Here is a 22,150-nt window from a genome sequence, read left to right on the forward strand (position 1 = left end):
TGATAAAGAATAAAATTATAGAGCACGTGGACAAACATGGTTTAATGGGACAGAGTCAGCATGGGTTCAGCTGAGGGAAGTCTTGCCTCACCAATTTGCTTCATTTCTTTGAAGGTGTGAATAAATATGTGGATAAAGGTAAGCAGGTTGATGTAGTGTATCTAGATTTTCAGAAAGCCCTCATGATAGACTCCTGCATGGGATAGGAGGCAAGGTTCTGGTGTGGATTAGGAATTGGTTATTGGACAGAAAACAAAGGGTAGGGTTAAATGGTCATTTCTCTCAATGGAGGAGAGTGAACAGTGGAGTGCCGCAGGGATCTGTACTGGGACCAGTACTGTTTAACATATTTATAAATGATATGGAAATCGGAACGACGAGTGAGCTGATCAAATCTGCAGATGATACAAAACTATTCAAGGTTGTTAAAACACATGTGGACTGTCAGATATTGCAGAAAGACCTTAGGAAATTGGAAGACTGGGCATCCAAATGGCAGATGAAATTTAATATGGACAAATGCAAGGTAATGCATATTGGAAAGAATAATCCAAATCACAGTTACCTTGGGGGTCAGCGCTCAAGAAAAAGGTCTGGATGTTGTTGTACGTAATATGCTGAAATCTTCCGCTCAATGTGCGGCAGCCAAAAATTCAAACAGGATGCTACTTGCAACTGAAAGCACCATATATAGAATCCAGGGGATAGTGTACAAAACTTACACTATGCAGAGCATATATGTGCTCAGAGCAGCATTAGCTTGCTCAGCTCTTAGAATCTGTGTTCCCAGCATCTCAAGTACATTTGCCCTGCTCTGTAACAGCAAGCTATCAATAAAGCGATTTGTGAATTGCATGATCCAACTTCCATTTTGCCCTAAGATCTGTGAGGGCTATGGACAACTATGAATTTTAGAAAACATAGTTAAGACTTATTTCTGTAGCAACCTGTGGACTAATTCTGCAGTATTAGGTATAGAATTCAGAAGCATGCTCATATTTTGCTGTTTTAAATTATTGTATGGTAATTTCACCTGTAGTAGCTGTAATACTTTTCAACTGCTGTAATCTTCTGCTCAATGTGCGGCGGTGGCCAAAAATGCAAACAGGATGCTAGGAATTATTAGGAAAGGGATGGTGATTGAGACTGAAAATACTATAATGCCTTTGTATCACCCCATGGTGCGACCACACCTTGAGTATTGCATTCAGTTCAGGTCGCCGTATCTCAAAAAAGATATAGCAGAATTAGAAAAGGTTCAGAGAAGAGCGACCAAAATGATAAAGAGGATGGAACTTGTATGGGGAAAGGCTAAAGAGGGTAGGGCTCTTCAGCTTCGAAAAGAGACGGATGAGAGGAGATATGATTGAGGTCTACAACATCCTGAGTGGTGTAGAACACGTAGAAGTAAATCGATTTTTTTTTACTCGTTACAAAAGTACAAAGACTAGGGGACACTCGGAAGTTACATGGAAATACTTTTAAAACCAATAACAGGAATGATTAAGCTCTGGAACTCTTTGCTGGAAGAGGTGGTAACAGCGGTTAGCGTATCTGGGTTTAAAAAAGGTTTGGACAGATTCCTGGAGGAAAAGTCCATAGTCTGCTATTGAGACAGACATGGGAAGCAACTGCTTGCCCTGAGATTTGTAGTATGGAGTGTTGCCTTGATTTGGGTTTCTGCCAGGTACTTGTGACCTGGATTGGCCACTGTTGGAAACAGGATACTGGGCTAGATGGACCATTGGTCTGACCCAGTATGGCTATTTTTATGCTCTTAATAAAAGGGAGATACTGGTTATGAAGGGATGGAGAAATAGGGAAGAGAGGGAGGGAAAATATTCAATATAAAGGAATACTTTACATGCTCATCTTCCAGTGTGGTATACATCATTCAGTGTAAAAAAATGTGACAAAGGATGCTATATTGGAGAAACAAGCCAGATGCTAAAGACAAGATTTAATTTACATAGACATCATATGAAAAAACGCCTGTGCCAGCCAGGATGCCACGCCTGTGGGGCAGCACTTTACAAAACCAGAACACTGTACCAGTGATTTCATAGTAAGAATCCTGAAAGGTAACGTTAAAACAATACAGGAACGTAAGACCTTTAAAGTCAGAATGATTAAATATTTTGACACCCACCAGACAGGACTTAACAAAGATCTGGGTTTTCTAGCTCATTATAAACCATAAAGTTGTACTGCTCTGTTTGTCACCCTCCTGTCTCCATGCATATCTCACCTATCCACCCCCATCCTGTTAGACTGTCACTGAAATGCTTTGATGTTTCACTTATATATACTGTCATCTACCAACATTTGCTTATTTCCGATCTGACGAAGAAGGGCAACCTTCGAAAGCTAATCAAGAAATGTATTAAGTTATGTCCAATAAAAAAAAAGGTATCATCTTATTTTCTTTTCCATGTTTTATTTTGTTTCTTTTTTTTTTTTTTTTAATTCTGAGAGTATTTCTCCAGTATATATGCAGGTTTGTTACCAATATATGCTAGAATCTTGTTCAAATTGTGTTCTGATATTTAGCGGATGCCTTCGGGTAACGCTGTGTGTGGGGGGGTTTTTTCCCCGGAGTTCTTTGGGCAGTAATACTTATTCACTACCTGGTGGAACATCATTGTGACTCCTGAGGTAGACGTTTGATTACGCCGAAACAGAGACCGTGCTGGGTCCTTCTGTCCAAGCAGTGAATAAAGCATCCTTTCAGCACTACTTCTGTGTTGGAGTGTCTGTTGGCCATCTTCTACTCCTGCTTGACAAAGGGGTACTCCAGGACCAGCTTGAGAAACACTGTCCTAGAGGAAAGAAGGGGTAGAGGAGATATGATAGATACTTAAATATTCGAACAGTAGTAATCTACAAACAAATCTTTTTCAAGGCCTTAAATTGAGGTTGCAGGGTATTAGACTTAGGCATAACCCCAGAAAATACTTTCACAGAGAGGGTAGTGGATGTCTGGAATGCCCTGTCTGGAGGCGGTGGAGACAAAACAGTGATTGAATTCAAAATGTGTGGGATAGACATAAATGATCCCTAAATAGAAAGAGGATAGTATCAAACAAAATTTAATAAATTTAATACATCAACAAGAGTGGTGCTTAGATGGCAACTCAGCAGTGGGGAAGTGAGGCCAGAGCTGGACAGACTTCTACGGTCTGTGTCCTGTATATTCAATTCAAATCAATTCTTGTATACTGCTAAATATCCCCTTTCCAGGGTTCAGTAGGTTTACATTCTAGGTGAGACAAAAGCAAATAGTGTTATTGTGAGATTTGAGAAATATTAGAGACCATTGGATTAATGCATGAGACTAACAATATTAAGGAAAGGATAATGGATGATACTAGGAGGTAGAACTACAAACAGTCAAATCAGGGCTTGGATATCATCAAATATCATACGATAAAACATATAAAGGTATCCACTTGCTGTGCGTACTACGTTGTATCTAGATGAGGAAAAAGCCTCAAATGCTAAGGAAAGCTCCTATGTTAGTCACCCAACTTAAGGGAGCCGCCTTTCATTCATCATAGGCTAAAAACCTCTTACATGGCAAACTTGAACCTGATTACTTCGTATCTTAGTGGTTCTAAGGTGCACTTATCTCAACAGCTGTAGTTGTGTTTCATCATCCACGGCCCGTGTAAACAGGAAGTTAGAATTATAGTGACCTTTAACCTGCAAGCAGTGCATATAAATTTCAGGATGATCAAGCTTGGTTGTTTAATACTTTGACCACAGAAGCAGCTTGGCGGCTGATTGCTCTTAGGTTTTTCTTATGCTTAATAGAATGCTACTATTTTTGACACTGTCTTTTACATGAGTTAGCTATTATCAGACTGAAACATAGAAAAATGTAGGCAAAGACCATATGGCCTTTCCAGTCTGCCCATCTGTGCCATCTACTTTCCATATCACTTCCTTAGAGACCCTATGTACTTGTCCCAAGTTCTCTTGAATATAGATACTGTTTTCGTCTCCACCACTTTATTTGCCAGCGAGTGCTAGTTCTAGAGGGAGTGCATTGGTTTATCACACTCTAGATATGTTCCATTGTCAGTTCTTCCTTTTTCACATTATGAAATATCTGCTCTTAATGCATGGTTAATGTCCATATTTATTTACTTTTAAAGATGTGTTTTTATAGATTTTTTAAATTTATATGTATGTTTTTAATTTTGATCATTGCATCTGATTGACAGTAATTGCCCCTTGATTCAGCCTTTATAGGAGAAACGTTGCCATGTTGGACTTAGTATTTCTTTGGTGCAGTAAAAGCTTATCTTCGTGTGGTGATCTGCTCTTTTTTTCTGCTGATCTGAGCATTGCAGATCCCTGCCTCTGCTTTGATCTCAATGAAGTGAGGGCAGGGCACAAAGAAGCACAAGGCAGTAGAGGTAGCGAGCCAGAATGTGGACTGTAGGGAAGGGGCATATTAACATTGCCATCCTTTCACACAAGCGCATTAGCCAGGGTAATGCAGTACTAAACCCCACCTCCTGTGATGGTTAACAGTAAATTACAGTGGATTCCATAAGGATTTCCAATTTCCCCTCCTCTTTATAATTTTTCTTACCCGGAATTGATCCCGAAAACAGTGTCCTTTACAGATGAAATATCTTTGAAGGTTGAGACTACCTTTAGGGTTCTAGGGATGCTTCTCAATTCCTGCCTAAGCATGGAACCTCAGATCAACATGAGATTGCAAGAGAGTTTCTTTAAACTTAGACAGTTGAATTTAGTTCATTCTTATTTTTTTTTTTCAAGACCATTTTATGTTGCTGGTGCAGATGGTAATTTGGCATCTTTAGAATATTGCAACTCCTTATATTTAGGAATCTTGTTTAAATTGCAAAGGAGGCTATGCTTAATCCAGAAGACTAAACTAGGTCCTGCTGTGCCTGTTCCTGCTAAAGGCTATCTGTTAATGCTGTGGTACAAAGTTCAAGTTTTAAGACTAGGGGGAAGAGAGTATGGATATTAGTTGATAAAGTTTGCTTTTTTTATATTTTATTCTTCCTATCACTGATCTACAATTCCTCCTTTAAATTCCAATTTTTAAGTTCCCAAAGCACAAAGCAAAATAATGTTCACTTAACAGTGAAATGTCCTCTTCTCTCAGAACTTCTCAGACTTCTACGGTCTGAGCGCTGATCGTGGCAGAATAGATTTGGATTGGCTGGAGTGTAGCTTTTAAGAGGCTTCGATGTTAACTTCAGAAATTTTAGAATAAGAACAGTGCTGAGCAGACTTCTACGGTCTATGCCCTGAAAATGGCAAGGTCAAATAAAGATCAGGTATACATATGAAGTATCTACTGTGTGATGTTACTATGTATGTGCAGACGCTCATGACTGCATGTCTCTGACTTGAACTCCACTGTCCAGCAGAGATTGGCTGATGCCACGTGCTGGAGGGATAACCATTTTGAAGAGAAGGTGGAGGAGATTGCTGCCCTCATTAAGAAACATACTGATACTATCCATACTCTCTCCTGTTGGATGCCTTCTGCTCCCTCCTCATCCAGAAGGTTTTCAAGCAAGATGAAGAGAGCTCCCTACTACTCTGAAAGGCTTAGGTATGCTCCTCGCCAGCCTCAGCAGGTGTAGTTCTCATGGGGGATGCTTCTTATCCTAGACCTGAGGACCCTGAACAAATTCCTGGTGAAAGAAAAGTTCAGGATGATTTCCCTGGGCACCTTTCTCCCAAAGATTCAGGAGAAATATTTACTGTGCTCTCTAGACTTTTGCCTACACTCTCATCCCAATACTTCCAGGCCACAAGGTGTGTAGCAATAGTCGCAGTGTTGCTATGCAGACTGGGAGTCCAAGTGCTTCCCTACCTAGATGTTAGGTTGGTGCTAAGGAGTCCATTTGGAGAATTATTCAAGGGCTAAAGCTACTAGGGTTCATTTTAAACTACTCCAAGTCCCATCTGCTTCCAGTTCAGCAGTTGGGGTTTATTGGAGCCCTGCTAGACACACAGCAGGCATGAGCCTATCCCTGTGCTGAGGGCAGATGCTCTAATCGCAATTGCCACTCGGGTTCGGGCTAGTCAGCTGGTCACAGCTTGGCAGATGTTGAGGTTGCTAGGGCAGATGGCCTCCATGGTGCATGGCACATCTTCACATGAGAACTGCCCAGCGGACTCTAGCTTCCCAGTGGTGTCAGGCCTCTGATACAAGTGACAACGGAGTTGGTTCAATCCCTCCTGTGGTGATCAGTGAGATCCAGTTTAACTGTGGGACTTCCATTCCAAATTTCTCAGCTCCAGAAGATGCTGACAACAGATACATTCTGTCTGAAGTGGGGAGCTCATGTGGATGGGCTTCACACCCAGGGTGCTTGGTCAGCTCAGGAATCAGATCTTAAGATCAACCTCCTGGAACTACAAGCAATCTAGAACACTGTAAGGCTTTCAGAGGTTGGCTGTTAAACCAAATTGTTCTCATTCAAACAGAAAATCAAGTTGCGATATTTTACACGAACAAGCAGATGAGTTCTGTGTCAGGAGGCCACCCCGTATGGCACTGGGCTGTCCATAGCAGAATAGTTCTCAGAGCCACATACTGGCAGGCAAATCCAACATCCTGGCCAACAGACTGAGCAGGGTTATGCAACTGCACAAGTGTTCACTCACTGCAAGTGTTATCACGAGATCTTCCAAGAGTGGGGTATCCCTTTGGTGGATCTTTTTGCCTCTTTGTTCAACCACAAAGTCCCTCAGTATTGTTCCAGGGTCAGGGCACATGACAGACTAGCGGGGGATGCCTTCCTCCTCCATTGGGGGAAGTCTTCTGTTTGCATATCCTTCCATCCCCCACGTGAGTAAGACTTTGCTGAAACTCAAGCAAGACAGAGAAACTATAATTCTGATCACTCCTTATTGGCCCAGACAGATCTGGTTCCCTCTTCTGGAATTGTTTTCTGAAGAACCTTGGAGATTGGAGTGTTTTCTGACCCTCATACAGAATGAGGGATCCGTTCTGCATCCCAACCTCCAGTCCCTGACCCTCAGAAGCTAGATGTTGAGAGCTTAGAATTTGCTTTCTTTCATCTTCCAGAGGGTGTCTCCAAGGTCTTGCTAGGTTCCAGGAAAGATTCCACTAAGAGGTCAAATGGAGGAGGTTTGCTGTGTAATGTGCGAATGGGGCCAAAGCTCCTATTACTTGTCCTACACAGACCCTGCTTGAATATCTTCTACACCTTTCCAAGTCTAGTCTTAATACCAACTTTGTAAAAATTCACCTCAGTGCAATTAATGTTCCTGCCTAAAGTAGTGTCTGAGTTCCATCTGAACCAGTCAATCATTCTTCCAACATTCTTTCCCAAATCTCATGCCCATCCTGGCAAAAGTGCACTTCAAACCTTGGACTGAAAGCAAGCATTGGCCTTTTACTTGGAGCGGACTAGGCCCTACAGATAGTCTACTCAGCATTTTGTTTCTTTTGATCCCAACAGGATGGGGGTTGCCATCAGGACATGCACAATCTGCAATTGGCTGGCAGGTTGCATTTCTTTCCCTTAAGTCCAGGTCGTACTAACTGTCAAGGGTCATGTCAAGGCTCATAATGTCAGAGCCATGGCGCCATCAGTAGCCTACTTGTGGTCAGCCTCCAAAGAAGAAATTTGCAAGGCTGAGATGTGTCTTCAGTCCACACATTCACATCTTATTACTGCCTTGAGCAAGATACCTGATAAGTACATATAAGTGCATAAGTATTGCCATACTGGGACAGACCAAAGGTCCATCAAGCCCAGCATCCTGTTTCCAACAGTGGCCAATCCAGGTCACAAATACCTGGCAAGATCCCAAAAAGTAGTGGAGTAGTGGTTAGGGTGGTGGACTCTGGTCCTGGGGAACTGAGGAACGTAGTTTGATTCCCATTTCAGGCACAGGCAGCTCCTTGTGACTCTGGGCAAGTCACTTAACCCTCCATTGCCCCATGTAAGCCGCATTGAGCCTGCCATGAGTGGGAAAGCGCGGGGTACAAATGTAACAACAACAAAAAAAGTATAAAACATTTTATGCTGCTTATCCCAGAAATAGTGGATTTTCCCCAAGTACAATTTAATAATGGTCTATGGAGTTTTCCTTTAGGAAGCCGTCCAAACCTTTTTTTTTTTTTTTTTTAAAGCAGAGTTTTAAACTCTGCTAAGCTAACTGCCGTTACCACATTTTCTGGCAATGAATTCCAGACTTGAATTACACGTTGAGTGAAGAAAGATGTTCTCCGATTCATTTTAAATTTGCTACTTTAGTCCTAGTATTTTTGGAAAGCTTAAACAGATGCTTCACGTCTACCCGTTCGACTCCACTCATTATTTTATAGACCTCTATCATATCTCCCCTCGGTTGCTTTTTCTCCAAGCTGAAGAGCTCCAGCCGCTTTAGCCTTTCCTCATAGGGAAGTCGTCCCATCCCCCTTAATCATTTTTGTTGCCCTTCTCTGCACCTTTTCTAATTCCACCTTATCTTTTTTGAGATATGGTGACCGAAATTGAACACAATATTCGAGTTGCAGTCGCACCATGGAGCGATACAAAGTCATTATAACGTCCTCACTTTTGTTTTCCATTCCTTTCCTACCTAACATTCTATTTACTTTCTTAGCCGCCACAGCACACTGAGCAGAAGGGTTCAATGTATCATCAACGACGACACCTGGATCCCTTTCTTAGTCGGTGAATCCTAACGTGGAACCTTGCATGACGGTAGCGATAATTCGGGTTCCTCTTTCCCACATGTAGCACTTTGCACTTGCTCACATTAAACGTCATCTGCCATTTAGACGCCCATTCTCGTAAGGTCCTCTTGTAGTTTTTCACAATCCTCCTGCGATTTAACTACTTTGAATAACTTTGTGTCGTCAGCAAATTTAATTACCTCACTAGTTACCCCCATCTCTAGGTCATTTATAAGTATGTTAAAAAGCAGTGGTCCCAGAACAGACCCCTGGGGAACCCCACTAACTACCCTTCTCCATTGAGAATACGGACCATTTAACCCTACTATGTTTTCTGTCTTTTAACCAGTTTTTAATCCACAATAGGATACTACCTCCTATCCCATGACTCTCCAATTTCCTCTGGAGTCTTTCATGAGCTACTTTTGTCACATGCCTTCTGAAAATACAGATACACAATATCAACCGGCTCAACTTTATCCAATGTTTGTTCACCCTTTCAAAGAAATGTAATAGATTGGTGAGGCAAGATTTCTCTTCACTAAATCCATGTTGCCTTTGTCTAATTAATCCATGCTTTTGAATATGCTCAGTAATTTTGTTATTTATAATAGTCTCTATCATTTTGCCCGGCACCGACATAAGACTCACCGGTCTATAATTTCCCGGATCTCCTCTGGAACCTTTTTTAAAAATCGGCATTACATTGGCCACCCTCCAATCTTCCAGTACCATGCTCGATTTTTAAGGATAAATTACATATTACTAACAATAGTTCTGAAAGTTCATTTTTCAGTTTTATCAGTACTCTATGATGAATACCATCCAGTCCAGGAGATTTGCTTCTCTTCAATTTGTCAAATTGCCCCATTGCATCCTCTAGGTCTATAGAGATTTAATTCTGTTTCTCCAACTTGTCAGCTTCGACTACCATTTCTGGCACCGGTATCTCTCCCAAATCTTCTTTGGTAAAGACTGAAGCAAAGAATTCATTTAATCTCTTCGCTACGGCTTTGCCTTCCCCGATCGCCCCTTTTACCCCTCGGTCATCTAGTGGTCCAACCGATTCTTTTGCAGGCTTCCTGCTTTTAATATACCTAAAAAAAAATTTACTGTGTGTTTGCCTCCAACGCAATCTTTTTTTCAAAGTCCCTCATTGACTTCCTTATCAGCGCTTTGCATTTGACTTGACATTCCTTATGCTGTTTCTTATTATTTTCAGTCGGTTCCTTCCATTTTCTGAAGGATTTTCTTTTAGTTCTAATAGCTTCCTTCACCTCACTTTTTAACCATGCAGGCTGTTGTTTGGTTTTCCGTCCTCCTTTTTTAATACGCAGAATATATTTGGCCTGGGCTTCCAGGATGATGTTTTTGAACAGCATCCACGCCTGATGTAAATTTTTGACCCTCAAAGCCACTTCTCTAAGTTTTTGTTTTCACTGTTCTCATTTTATCATACTCTCCTTTTTTAATGTTAAATGCTAACATATTGGATTTCCTACGTATACTTACTTCAAAGGTAATATCAAATTTGATCATATGATCACTGTTATCAAGCGGCCCCAGTACCATTACCTCCCGCACCAGATCATGGGCTCCACTACGGACTAGGTCTAGAATTTTTCCTTCTCTCTTCGGCTCCTGTACCAGCTGCTCCATAAAGCAGTCCTTGATTTTGTCAAGGAAGTTTACCTCCCTAGCATGCCCCAATGTTACATTTATCCAGTCAGTATCAGGGTAATTGAAATCACCCATTATTATTGTGTTGGCCAGTTTGTTTGCTTCCCTAATTTTCTTCAACATTTCTACATCCGTCTTCATCCTGGCCAGGCGGATGGTAGTACACTCCTGTCACTATCCTTTTCCCCTTTACACATGGAATTTCAATCCATAGGGATTCCAAGATGTTTTGTTTCATGCAGAATTTTCAATCTATTTGATTCAAGGCTCTCCTTAACATACAATGCTACCCCTCCACCAATTCGATCCACCCTATCACTACGATATAATTTGTTTGTACCCCATTATGACAGTGTCCAACTGGTTATCCTTCTTCCACCAGGTCTCAGAGATGCCTATTGTATCTAATTTTTCATTTAGTGCAATATATTCTAACTCTCCCATCTTATTTCTTAGGCTTCTGGCATTCGCATATAGACATTTCAAACTATGTTGTTCCTATTTACATCATGCTCAGTACTTGACAGTATTAATTTGCAGTCTTTTGTCTGATTTTTATTTAAGGACACCTGATCTACTATGGTCTCTTTTGCAACCTCACTATTGGGATACCCTATCTTCCCTGTTTTGGTGATAATCTTTGAAAGATACCTTATCCCGACCCATGCACTTTTGAGTGACTGCCTTTCCCCAGTTTCTAGTTTGTGATAGTCGGTGTGGGCAGACAGTTCTGCAGAATTTGTTTTGGGTCTAGAATCCAATTCTACCTTCTTAAGCCCATTTTGTTCTGTTCCAGGCTGTACTCTCACACAGTATGTATATAGTTTCAAGTTAATTCATAATTTGACCTCGCTGTTGCAAGCTCTTATTGTCTACTGTTTTCGGTGAGCCTCATAAGCTAGGGATTCCCACATGTGAGAAGAATATGGCCTACTTGGCCTGTAGCAGATGTTGTCTGAGGATAGCAGGCCATTCATTCTCACAGTCTGTCCCACTTCCCCTTGGCGTTGTCTCCTGTCCTATTAGCTATACTATTGTACTGCTGGTCCCACACTCTTGCGGTGGGCGGGAAGGCACTCGCACATGCATGGTGATGGCGCTGTTGCATGTGTTTAAAGCTGTATTGCGCTTTTTAAGCTTTCCACGCCGGGTGACATGGATGACGTCACCCACATGTGAGAATGAATATCCTGCTGTTTTCAGAGGATACCTACTACAGGTAAGTATCTTTGCTTTTTGCAAAAATAAGCAAAAGTTAGAGTCCATAACACATTTGCTGTTCACTTTCAAATCTTTGTGCAGTTATTCACTGAAAGTTGCTCAGTAGAAAAAGAAACCCTTCTACTTCTGTGGCTTAAGAAGTGCTCTGGCTGCTCTAGTTGTCAGTATTACACAGGCCATTTAATCTCTCAGCATGAGAATACTCTTGAGATGTTCATGGATGGGGATATACCATACTGATTATCTTAAATAATCAAACTTTACTTTTTTTGACTACATTATGTTATCTGCAACTAAATATTTTTGACACAGAGATTAGACACCTTTAGGAGTTTTGTACGCATTATGACAGCTATAGAGATGCAAGGGTAGACTATCCCAAAGAGTGAGATTTTTCAAATGGTATAATCCAGGGTAAATGTGGAAATATTTGTGTTTTCCTTTGGTGTTTCAGAACATATGGGCAGAGTGGAGGCAGTATGAGGATAATTGGCAAAGGAATGTAACCAAGTAAATAAGCAGTTAACTGGATAAACTCCAGGCTGAAAATTGCCATCTATTCAGTGCTAAAAGAATGCAGACAGGTTTCACAGTACGTATCTTTGTACCTACAGGGAAAATGGATTGAGCCAGGTAAGGCAAAGTACAAAGGAGGTGTGCTCAGATTTTTTCCTACTGGCAAGACTACTTGGCTTTTCATTTTCTAGGGTTGCCTGCACTGAAATCAGTGGTCAGGATCAGTGCTTTGGTACTGAGGCTCTGGATGAGGGGCTCAAAGTTTGAGTGTGTGAAATAGCCTTTGAGTTTAACATATTCCTAATAGTGAGACTCGAGGAATCTGAAGTTACTGTGTAATTGGATTTAGAAATATTGAACTGTTTCTTTTGATATAAAACATTCTTTGCCTGAGATTTCAAAAGATTATGCAGTTGACATCAGTGCTGACCATTCAGCTTATTTTCGAAAGAGATCACCGGCCATCTTCCGACACAAATCGGGAGATGGCCGGCGATCTCCTGAATCCGGCCAAATCAGTATAATCGAAAGCCAATTTTGGCCGGCTTCAACTGCGTTCCCTCACGGGGCCAGCGAAAGTTCAAGGGGGCGTGTCGGCATGGTAGCGAAGGAGGTGGCTTGGATCTCTTTCAGGGAGAGAAAACTAACAACTTATAGCAGCAGCAGCAGCTTCAGAGAGCATTTTCCATCTCACAGATAGGCTGCAGAGAATACCTTCTCCTGCTTTAGACTTAGTCTCACCCACCCTACCCCTCTACCCACCCACCCCTAGAGTGATATGTCTTATATAACCTCCCTATCAACCCACTCATTACTTTTACCTGACTCATTTCTATTCTTCTATCACCTTCTCCCACTACTCCAACCAGAGTTACACCTAATCACACTGACCACCCTTCAACATCTTCAGTCCTTCTGTGACTGTTCTCTTGTGCTTGACTGCTTAATATTAAATGCTTTACTTTTTGTCTATTTAGATTGTAAGCTCTTTGAGCAGGGACTGGCTTTCTTCTGTGTTTGTACAGCGCTGCGTACACTTTGTAGTGCTCTACAAATGTTAAATAGTAGTAGTAGTAAGCCCAAGTTTTTGGTCCTATATATATATGTTCTCCGAGGACAAGCAGGCTGCTTGTTCTCACTGATGGGTGACGTCCACGGCAGCCCCTCCAATCGGAAACTTCACTAGCAAAGGCCTTTGCTAGTCGTCGCGCGTCCATGCGCACCGCGCATGCGCGGCCGTCTTCCCGCTCGAACCGGCTCGTGTTCGTCAGTCTTCTTTTGTCCGCGCTCGGTACGGTCGTGTTTTCGCCGTGTCGGGCCCCGCAAAGTCGACCTCGCGCGTTCGTCGTGTATTTTCGAAAAGAAAAAAATATAATCCATTCTGTGTGGGGAAAAGACCCTTGGTCTTTTCTCCCCCCGCTAATTTCAGCTTTTCGCCCCGGTAAGTTTTCTTTCGTCGTCGGGGTAGGCCGCTTTTAGGCCTCGGGTCGAAGTTTTCTTCCCCTTGTTTTTTCGGTGCCTTTTCCGCCATTTCGACTTTTGATCTCGCCGGCGTGATTTTTCCGCCCATGACATCGAAGTCTACCAGCGGCTTCAAGAAGTGCACCCAGTGCGCCCGGGTCATCTCGCTCACTGACAGGCACGCGTCGTGTCTTCAGTGCTTGGGGGCTGGGCACCGCCCGCAGGCCTGTAGTCTGTGTTCCCTTTTGCAAAAGCGGACTCAGGTAGCGAGATTGGCCCAGTGGAACGTTTTGTTCTCGGGCTCTTCATCGGCACCGGGGGTATCGACTGCATCGACGTCTTCAGCGTCCAGAGCTTCATCCTTGGCCGCCAGTGCATCAAGGCATCGGCCCTCTGCATCGGCGCCGAGACATCGGATAGCTGCATCGACGTCGGTGGTACCGGGACCTCGTCTGCTGATGTCGTCAGACGGTGGTGCTTCGTCTGGAGTGCAGGTGAGGGCTGTCCATTCCCCTGCTGGTGGCGGTGAGCCTTCGGGTGGGTCTCCCCCTACCCTGAGGGCTCCTGCGGTACAGCCCCCCCGAGACCGACCTCCTTCGGCCTCGGCCCCGAGGAAGCGACGGCTAGATTCTACGTCCTCCTCGTCGGTGCCGGGAAGCTCCGGTGACATGCTTCGTTCCAAGAAATCGAAGAAGCATCGTCATCGGTCTCCTTCCCGGGTCGGCACCGAGAGCTCTGGGTCGCCGAGGGAGTCGGCACCCAGCAGGCATCGGCACCGAGAGGACCGCTCACCCTCTGTTCAGGAGGTGTCGATGCGCTCCACTCTGGACAGCCCGGAACAGCCTCCACGCCCGGAATAGGTTCTGACGTCGACGCCTGCATCGACCTCCATGCCTTTCTCTGCAGCCGCTCTGAACGAGAGCCTCCGGGCCGTTCTCCCAGAGATTCTGGGAGAGCTGTTGCGCCCTACCCCTCCGGTACCGGCGGTGCTTGCGCCACCGGTAACGTCGAGCGTGGCGCCGGCTGGCCCATCGCCCGAGGTGAGGTCTCCGGCGTCGGTGCCGCGTGCGGTACCGGCTGCCGTCGCCTCCCAGGAAGGCTCCCCGACTACGTCGGCGGAGGGAGCTTCGCCGATGCGGGCGAGGGAGTCTACCTCTCGACGCCCCCATCTTGGACGTGGCTCCACAGAGTCGAGTTGGGCACGGTTGCAGACACAGGTCCGTGAACTTGTGTCTGACACCGAGGGTGAGGCCTCGTGGGAAGAGGAAGAAGACCCCAGATATTTCTCTGACGAGGAGTCTGAGGGTCTTCCTTCCGATCCCACTCCCTCTCCTGAGAGACAGCTTTCTCCTCCCGAGAGTCTGTCTTTTGCTTCCTTTGTCCGGGAGATGTCTACGGCCATCCCCTTCCCGGTAGTTGTGGAGGACGAGCCCAGGGCTGAAATGTTTGAGTTCCTGGACTATCCTTCTCCACCTAAGGAAGCGTCCACTGTACCCATGCACCATGTCCTAAAAAAGACATTGCTGGCGAACTGGACCAAGCCTTTAACTAATCCCCACATCCCCAAGAAGATCGAGTCCCAGTACCGGATCCATGGGGACCCAGATCTGATGCGCACTCAGTTGCCTCATGATTCTGGAGTTGTGGATCTGGCCCTAAAGAAGGCTAAGAGTTCTAGGGAGCATGCTTCGGCGCCCCCGGGCAAGGACTCTAGAACCTTAGACTCCTTTGGGAGGAAGGCCTACCATTCTTCTATGCTCGTGGCCAAAATTCAGTCCTACCAGCTCTACACGAGCATACACATGCAGAACAATGTGCGGCAGTTGGCGGGCTTGGTTGATGCGCTCCCCCCTGAGCAAGCCAAGCCTTTTCAGGAGGTGGTCAGGCAGCTGAAGGCGTGCAGAAAATTCCTGGCCAGAGGGGTGTATGACACCTTTGATGTTGCGTCCAGGGCCGCTGCTCAAGGTGTGGTGATGCGCAGGCTCTCATGGCTGCGTGCCTCCGACCTGGAGAATAGAATCCAGCAGCGGATTGCGGACTCACCTTGCCGTGCGGATAACATTTTTGGAGAGAAAGTCGAACAGGTGGTAGAGCAGCTCCACCAGCGGGACACCGCATTCGACAAGTTCTCCCGCCGGCAGCCTTCAGCCTCTACCTCTACAGGTAGAAGATTTTTTGGGGGAAGGAAGATTGTTCCCTACTCTTCTGGCAAGCGTAGGTACAATCCTCCTTCTCGACAGCCTGCGGCCCAGGCTAAGCCCCAGCGCGCGCGCTCTCGTCAGCAGCGTGCGCCTCAGCAAGGCCCCTCGGCTCCCCAGCAAAAGCAAGGGACGAGCTTTTGACTGGCTCCAGCAGAGCATAGCCAACATCCAAGTGTCAGTGCCGGGCGACCTGCCAGTCGGAGGGAGGTTGAAAGCTTTTCACCAAAGGTGGCCTCTCATAACCTCCGATCAGTGGGTTCTCCAAATAGTCCGGCAGGGATACACCCTCAATTTGGCCTCAAAACCTCCAAATTGTCCACCGGGAGCTCAGTCTTACAGCTTCCAGCACAAGCAGGTACTTGCAGAGGAACTCTCCGCCCTTCTCAGCGCCAATGCGGTCGAGCCCGTGCCATCCGGGCAAGAAGGGCTGGGATTCTATTCCAGGTACTTCCTTGTGGAAAAGAAAACAGGGGGGATGCGTCCCATCCTAGACCTAAGGGCCCTGAACAAATATCTGGTCAAAGAAAAGTTCAGGATGCTTTCCCTGGGCACCCTTCTTCCCATGATTCAGGAAAACGATTGGCTATGCTCTCTGGACTTGAAGGATGCCTACACACACATCCCGATACTGCCAGCTCACAGACAGTATCTGCGATTTCAGCTGGGCATACGTCACTTCCAGTACTGTGTGCTACCCTTTGGGCTCGCCTGCGCCAGGGTGTTCACAAAGTGCTTGGCTGTAGTAGCAGCGGCACTTCGCAGGCTGGGGGTGTACGTGTTCCCATATCTCGACGATTGGCTGGTGAAGAACACATCCGAGGCAGGAGCCCTGCAGTCCATGCAGATGACTATTCGCCTCCTGGAGCTACTGGGGTTTGTGATAAATTATCCAAAGTCCCATCTTCTCCCAGTGCAGAGACTCGAATTCATAGGAGCTCTGCTGGATTCTCGGACGGCTCGCGCCTATCTCCCAGAGACGAGAGCCAACAACTTGTTGTCCCTCGTCTCGCGGGTGCGAGCGTCCCAGCAGATCACAGCTCGGCAGATGTTGAGATTGCTAGGCCACATGGCCTCCACAGTTCATGTGACTCCCATGGCCCGCCTTCACATGAGATCTGCTCAATGGACCCTAGCTTCCCAGTGGTTTCAGGCTGCTGGGGATCTAGAAGACGTAATCCACCTGTCCACGAGTTTTCTCGAATCCCTGTATTGGTGGACGATTTGGTCCAATCTGACTCTGGGACGTCCTTTCCAAATTCCTCAGCCACAAAAAGTGCTGACCACGGATGCGTCTCTCCTGGGATGGGGAGCTCATGTCGATGGGCTTCACACCCAAGGAAGTTGGTCCCTCCAGGAACGCGATCTGCAGATCAATCTTCTGGAGTTGCGAGCGATCTGGAACGCTCTGAAGGCTTTCAGAGATCGGCTGTCCCACCAAATTATCCAAATTCAGACAGACAACCAGGTTGCCATGTACTACGTCAACAAGCAGGGGGGCACCGGATCTCGCCCCCTGTGTCAGGAAGCCGTCAGCATGTGGCTCTGGGCTCGCCGTCACGGCATGGTGCTCCAAGCCACATATCTGGCAGGCGTAAACAACAGTCTGGCCGACAGGTTGAGCAGGATTATGCAACCTCACGAGTGGTCGCTCAATTCCCGTGTAGTGCGACAGATCTTCCAGGTGTGGGGCACCCCCTTGGTAGACCTCTTCACATCTCGAGCCAACCACAAAGTCCCTCAGTTCTGTTCCAGGCTTCAGGCCCACGGCAGACTGGCATCGGATGCCTTCCTCCTGGACTGGGGGGAGGGTCTGCTGTATGCTTATCCTCCCATACCTCTGGTGGGGAAGACTTTGTTGAAACTCAAGCAAGACCAAGGCACCATGATTCTGATTGCTCCTTTTTGGCCGCGTCAGATCTGGTTCCCTCTTCTTCTGGAGTTGTCCTCCGAAGAACCGTGGAGATTGGAGTGTTTTCTGACCCTCATCACACAGGACGAAGGGGCGCTTCTGCATCCCAGCCTCCGGTCCCTGGCTCTCACGGCCTGGATGTTTAGAGCGTAGACTTTGCCTCTTTGGGTCTGTCCGAGGGTGTCTCCCGCATCTTGCTTGCTTCCAGGAAAGATTCCACTAAGAGGAGTTACTTCTTTCTATGGAGGAGGTTTGCTGTCTGGTGTGACAGCAAGGCCCTAGATCCTCGCTCTTGTCCTACACAGACCCTGCTTGAATACCTTCTGCACTTGTCTGAGTCCGGTCTCAAGACCAACTCTGTAAGGGTTCACCTTAGTGCAATCAGTGCATACCATTACCGTGTGGAAGGTAAGCCGATCTCAGGACAGCCTTTAGTTGTTCGCTTCATGAGAGGTTTGCTTTTGTCAAAGCCCCCTGTCAAGCCTCCTACAGTGTCATGGGATCTCAATGTCTTTCTCACCCAGCTGATGAAACCACCTTTTGAGCCACTGAATTCCTGCCATCTGAAGTACTTGACCTGGAAGGTCATTTTCTTGGTGGCAGTTACTTCAGCTCGTAGAGTCAGTGAGCTTCAGGCCCTAGTAGCCCAGGCCCCTTACACCAAATTTCATCATAACAGAGTAGTCCTCCGCACTCACCCTAAGTTTTTGCCAAAGGTCGTGTCGGAGTTCCATCTGAACCAGTCAATTGTCTTGCCAACATTCTTTCCCCGTCCTCATTCCTGCCCTGCTGAACGTCAGCTGCACACATTGGACTGCAAGAGAGCATTGGCCTTCTACCTGGAGCGGACACAGCCCAACAGACAGTCCGCCGAATTGTTTGTTTCTTTTGATCCCAATAGGAGGGGAGTGGCTGTGGGGAAACACACCATATCCAATTGGCTAGCAGATTGCATTTCCTTCACTTACGCCCAGGCTGGGCTGACTCTTGAGGGTCATGTCACGGCTCATAATGTTAGAGCCATGGCAGCGTCGGTAGCCCACTTGAAGTCAGCCTCTATTGAAGAAATTTGCAAAGCTGCGACGTGGTCATCTGTCCACACATTCACATCTCATTACTGCCTGCAGCAGGATACCCGACGCGACAGTCGGTTCGGGCAGTCAGTTCTTCAGAACCTGTTTGGGCTTTAGGATCCAACTCCACCCCCCGAGGGCCCTGTTTGTTCTGTTCCAGGCTGCACTCTCAGTTAGTTGGTAAATTTTTTAGGTCAATCTCAGTTATGTCCTCGCCGTTGCGAGGTCCAATTGACCATGTTTGTTGTTTTGAGTGAGCCTGGGGGCTAGGGATACCCCATCAGTGAGAACAAGCAGCCTGCTTGTCCTCGGAGAAAGTGAATGCTACATACCTGTAGAAGGTATTCTCCGAGGACAGCAGGCTGATTGTTCTCACAAACCCGCCCGCCTCCCCTTTGGAGTTGTCTTCCCTTGCTTTGTTTTGCTACTTATGGGACTGACGAACACGAGCCGGTTCGGGCGGGAAGACAGCCGCGCATGCGCGGTGCGCATGGACGCGCGAGGACTAGCAAAGGCCTTTGCTAGTGAAGTTTCCGATTGGAGGGGCTGCCGTGGACGTCACCCATCAGTGAGAACAATCAGCCTGCTGTCCTCGGAGAATACCTTCTACAGGTATGTAGCATTCGCTTTCCTTAGAACCCTTTATATAGCCAGCACTACTGAATCTTCTATATATATAAAAGGCACCTCCAACGTTCCAATGAAGCCTCAAGCCAGAAACTAGAGGCGCCAGAGATATCCGGTTTGGCCTGCAGTCAGTGTAGCGCTGCCCTCGCGTCAAAACGCGATGACGTAGAGGGCGGGGCAGGCCTGCAGTGACTGTACCTCCGCCCTCGCGTCAAAATGCAATGACGTAGAGGGCGGGGCGGGGAAGGCACAACGCACGAGTTCCACAGATTATGTGACAGCAGCGGGGAGTCCCACACATTCAGTGACAGCAGCGGGGAGAGCGTGCGAACTTTAATCACAAACTCGCAACGAAGTGACGGAGGAGGGAGAGGGGGTGTGTGGAAATCGGAAGGGAGGGACGGAGGGGGGGTCTGGAACTCGGAGGGGAGGGAGGATGGTGGGGGGGGGGGATTACCTTGCTAGCGCCCATTTCATTTTTATCCGAAATACAAATAAAGCATTGACACTCTAGTGATCGATGATTAATCATCCCCTCTCCTGAGAAAATACAATTAATTTTTATTGTCATTTCAGAGAGCCCAGTTGATGTACTGGAGGTGCGCCAGTTGGAGTGGCTCATTCCTACAAGAATGAAAATTGTAAATACTACATGCTTATGGTCTTCTTTATTCATATTGATGTATTCCCAATTTGAGTGCAGGTATATCAGAAAATATATTGGCTTAAAACTGAAAGTGAAATAATTTTCAGTAAATCACTACTTGAAATTTGGTTTTGGAAATATATTTGGTTTCATTTTTTAGCCTTTTACCCCCTCAGCAGACAGCAAATATTCAGGTTTGCTTGAATTTAGGGGTTTTTTTCCCTTTCAAATTTTGATATTTCAGTTTTCTTTTGTAACATGGCATGAGTCTGAGCACACTTTTTGTTCTGCCGACATAGATAGTTGTGTTAGATCATATTTAATAGAGATTACTCTAATTGGTCTTTCATGCCAGAAATAGATATAGATAGAGAGAAATATTTAAATGGTACAGCTGACAATAATACCAGTATATTTTGAATCTGCATGCAAAACAGTAGGAATAAAAATGTTAAAGCATAATTTCATACTATATTTGATCTGGTGTGGCCATGTTCTTTATATAAAAATAGAACTGTTATAGTGACTTCTGAAGTACTTGATTTCACACGCATAAATAAAATCTTTAAAATGTTTCTAGTGCTTTGGTTTCATTATATCTCAAACGACTAAAACCTTACTTCCCGAGAGAAATTTTTCAAAACTTAATACAATCAATGGTCCTAAGCCAAGCAGATTACTGCAATGGAATCTATGCGGGATGCAAAGAAAAACTCACAAAAAAACTCCAGACCGCCCAAAACACAGCAGCCAGGTTGATATTTGGTAAAAACACGATTCAAAAGTGCTAAACCCTTCCATGAAAAGCTGCACTGGCTCCCAATCAAAGAACGGATCATCTTCAAAATTTGCACTTTGGTCCACAAAATTATCTACAGAGTAGTCCCAGGATACATGACAGACCTCATAGATCTACCAACCAGAAACAGAATCGGATCATCACGATCATACCTTACCTACATTACCCAAATTGTAAAGGACTTAAATACAAAACAACCTACACACCCTGCTTCTCCTACATAAGCGCACAACTATGGAATGGCCTCCCAAAAGCTGTGAAAACAATCCATGACCACCTAAACTTCAGGAAATCACTAAAAACCAACCTCTTCAAAAAGACTTACCCCACCGACCCACCGTAAATCCCCAAACCCAGCAACACAACCAATAATCGTAATGGACAACATACAACCTCCATTCCCTTGGACCCTCATGATGCCTGATACACATGTACCTCATTTGACCACATTATTACCTTGTATTTGTTATCAACCGACTTGGCAATCGCCTTGACGGCACTATGTAAGCCACATTGAGCCTGCAAATAGGTGGGAAAATGTGTAACAAATAAATATAAATGTGTAACATGTCTGGTGCAATATGGTCCAATAAACTGAAATCATAACTTCATTTTATAATATAATTTTGATCACAAACCTATAGAAATATCTATATCTAATAAGATATCACAAAACATAAAGTCTTGCTACTAGTAGTGATTGAAAATTTCTCATAGTTTCAGCTCTTGGGAAAGAAGTACCTATTGCCTGGAAGAATCCATTTCCTCACTACTGTCCTCTCCATCATTGGGAGCAGCAGCAAATGATTAGAGATCAGACATTGAAATTTTGATCTGCCTGCTCCACCATGAAGAACCCAAAATTTCTTGACAAGGGAAAGGAGGGTAGAGACTCTGTGGGGAGATAGTGGAGAAAGAAAGTGTATTGAGGGCATAGAGGGAGGAGTAAAGGAAGCTGGGACATAAAAAGCTCTGATTTGGAAATGAGCAGGTTAATAGTCGTTCATCCATACAGACACCCACCAGTGTCAACTGCTCTGCCTTCCTCCTGCTGAGCCAGAAGACGTGAGTAGAGGAAGGGGAGATAAATCAAATAAGATTACTCATGGGGACATTCTGCACAAAAGTTTTGAAAATTATGCAGAATGTTGCATTATTTATAGTGTGTTTGCACAGAATTTCCCCATCATAAAGCTTAAAATTCCCCCTGCCGTTTTCCTTCTCAGGCTCCAGGCTCCCCAGTTCCATCTCTTTATTTAAAACAGTTCTATTCTGCTTAGTTCAAAGTGGATTGCAATAGTAAACAT

At 45.4% G+C, this 22,150-nt stretch overlaps 1 protein-coding gene across 1 annotated transcript in view; it reads left to right on the forward strand.

The window, feature by feature from the left end:
• Positions 1-20,573, forward strand: part of DDX43 (DEAD-box helicase 43) — a 344,939-nt gene extending 324,366 nt beyond the window's left edge. Inside the window, exon 17 of the mRNA XM_030199037.1 lies at positions 19,975-20,573. The gene's annotated coding sequence lies outside the window, so the exon portion shown is untranslated. The remainder of the gene's footprint in view (positions 1-19,974) is intronic.
• The last annotated feature ends 1,577 nt before the right edge of the window (positions 20,574-22,150 follow it).

Source organism: Microcaecilia unicolor, chromosome 3 (genome assembly GCF_901765095.1).
Source record: "Microcaecilia unicolor chromosome 3, aMicUni1.1, whole genome shotgun sequence".
In the NCBI taxonomy this organism is placed as follows: domain Eukaryota; kingdom Metazoa; phylum Chordata; class Amphibia; order Gymnophiona; family Siphonopidae; genus Microcaecilia; species Microcaecilia unicolor.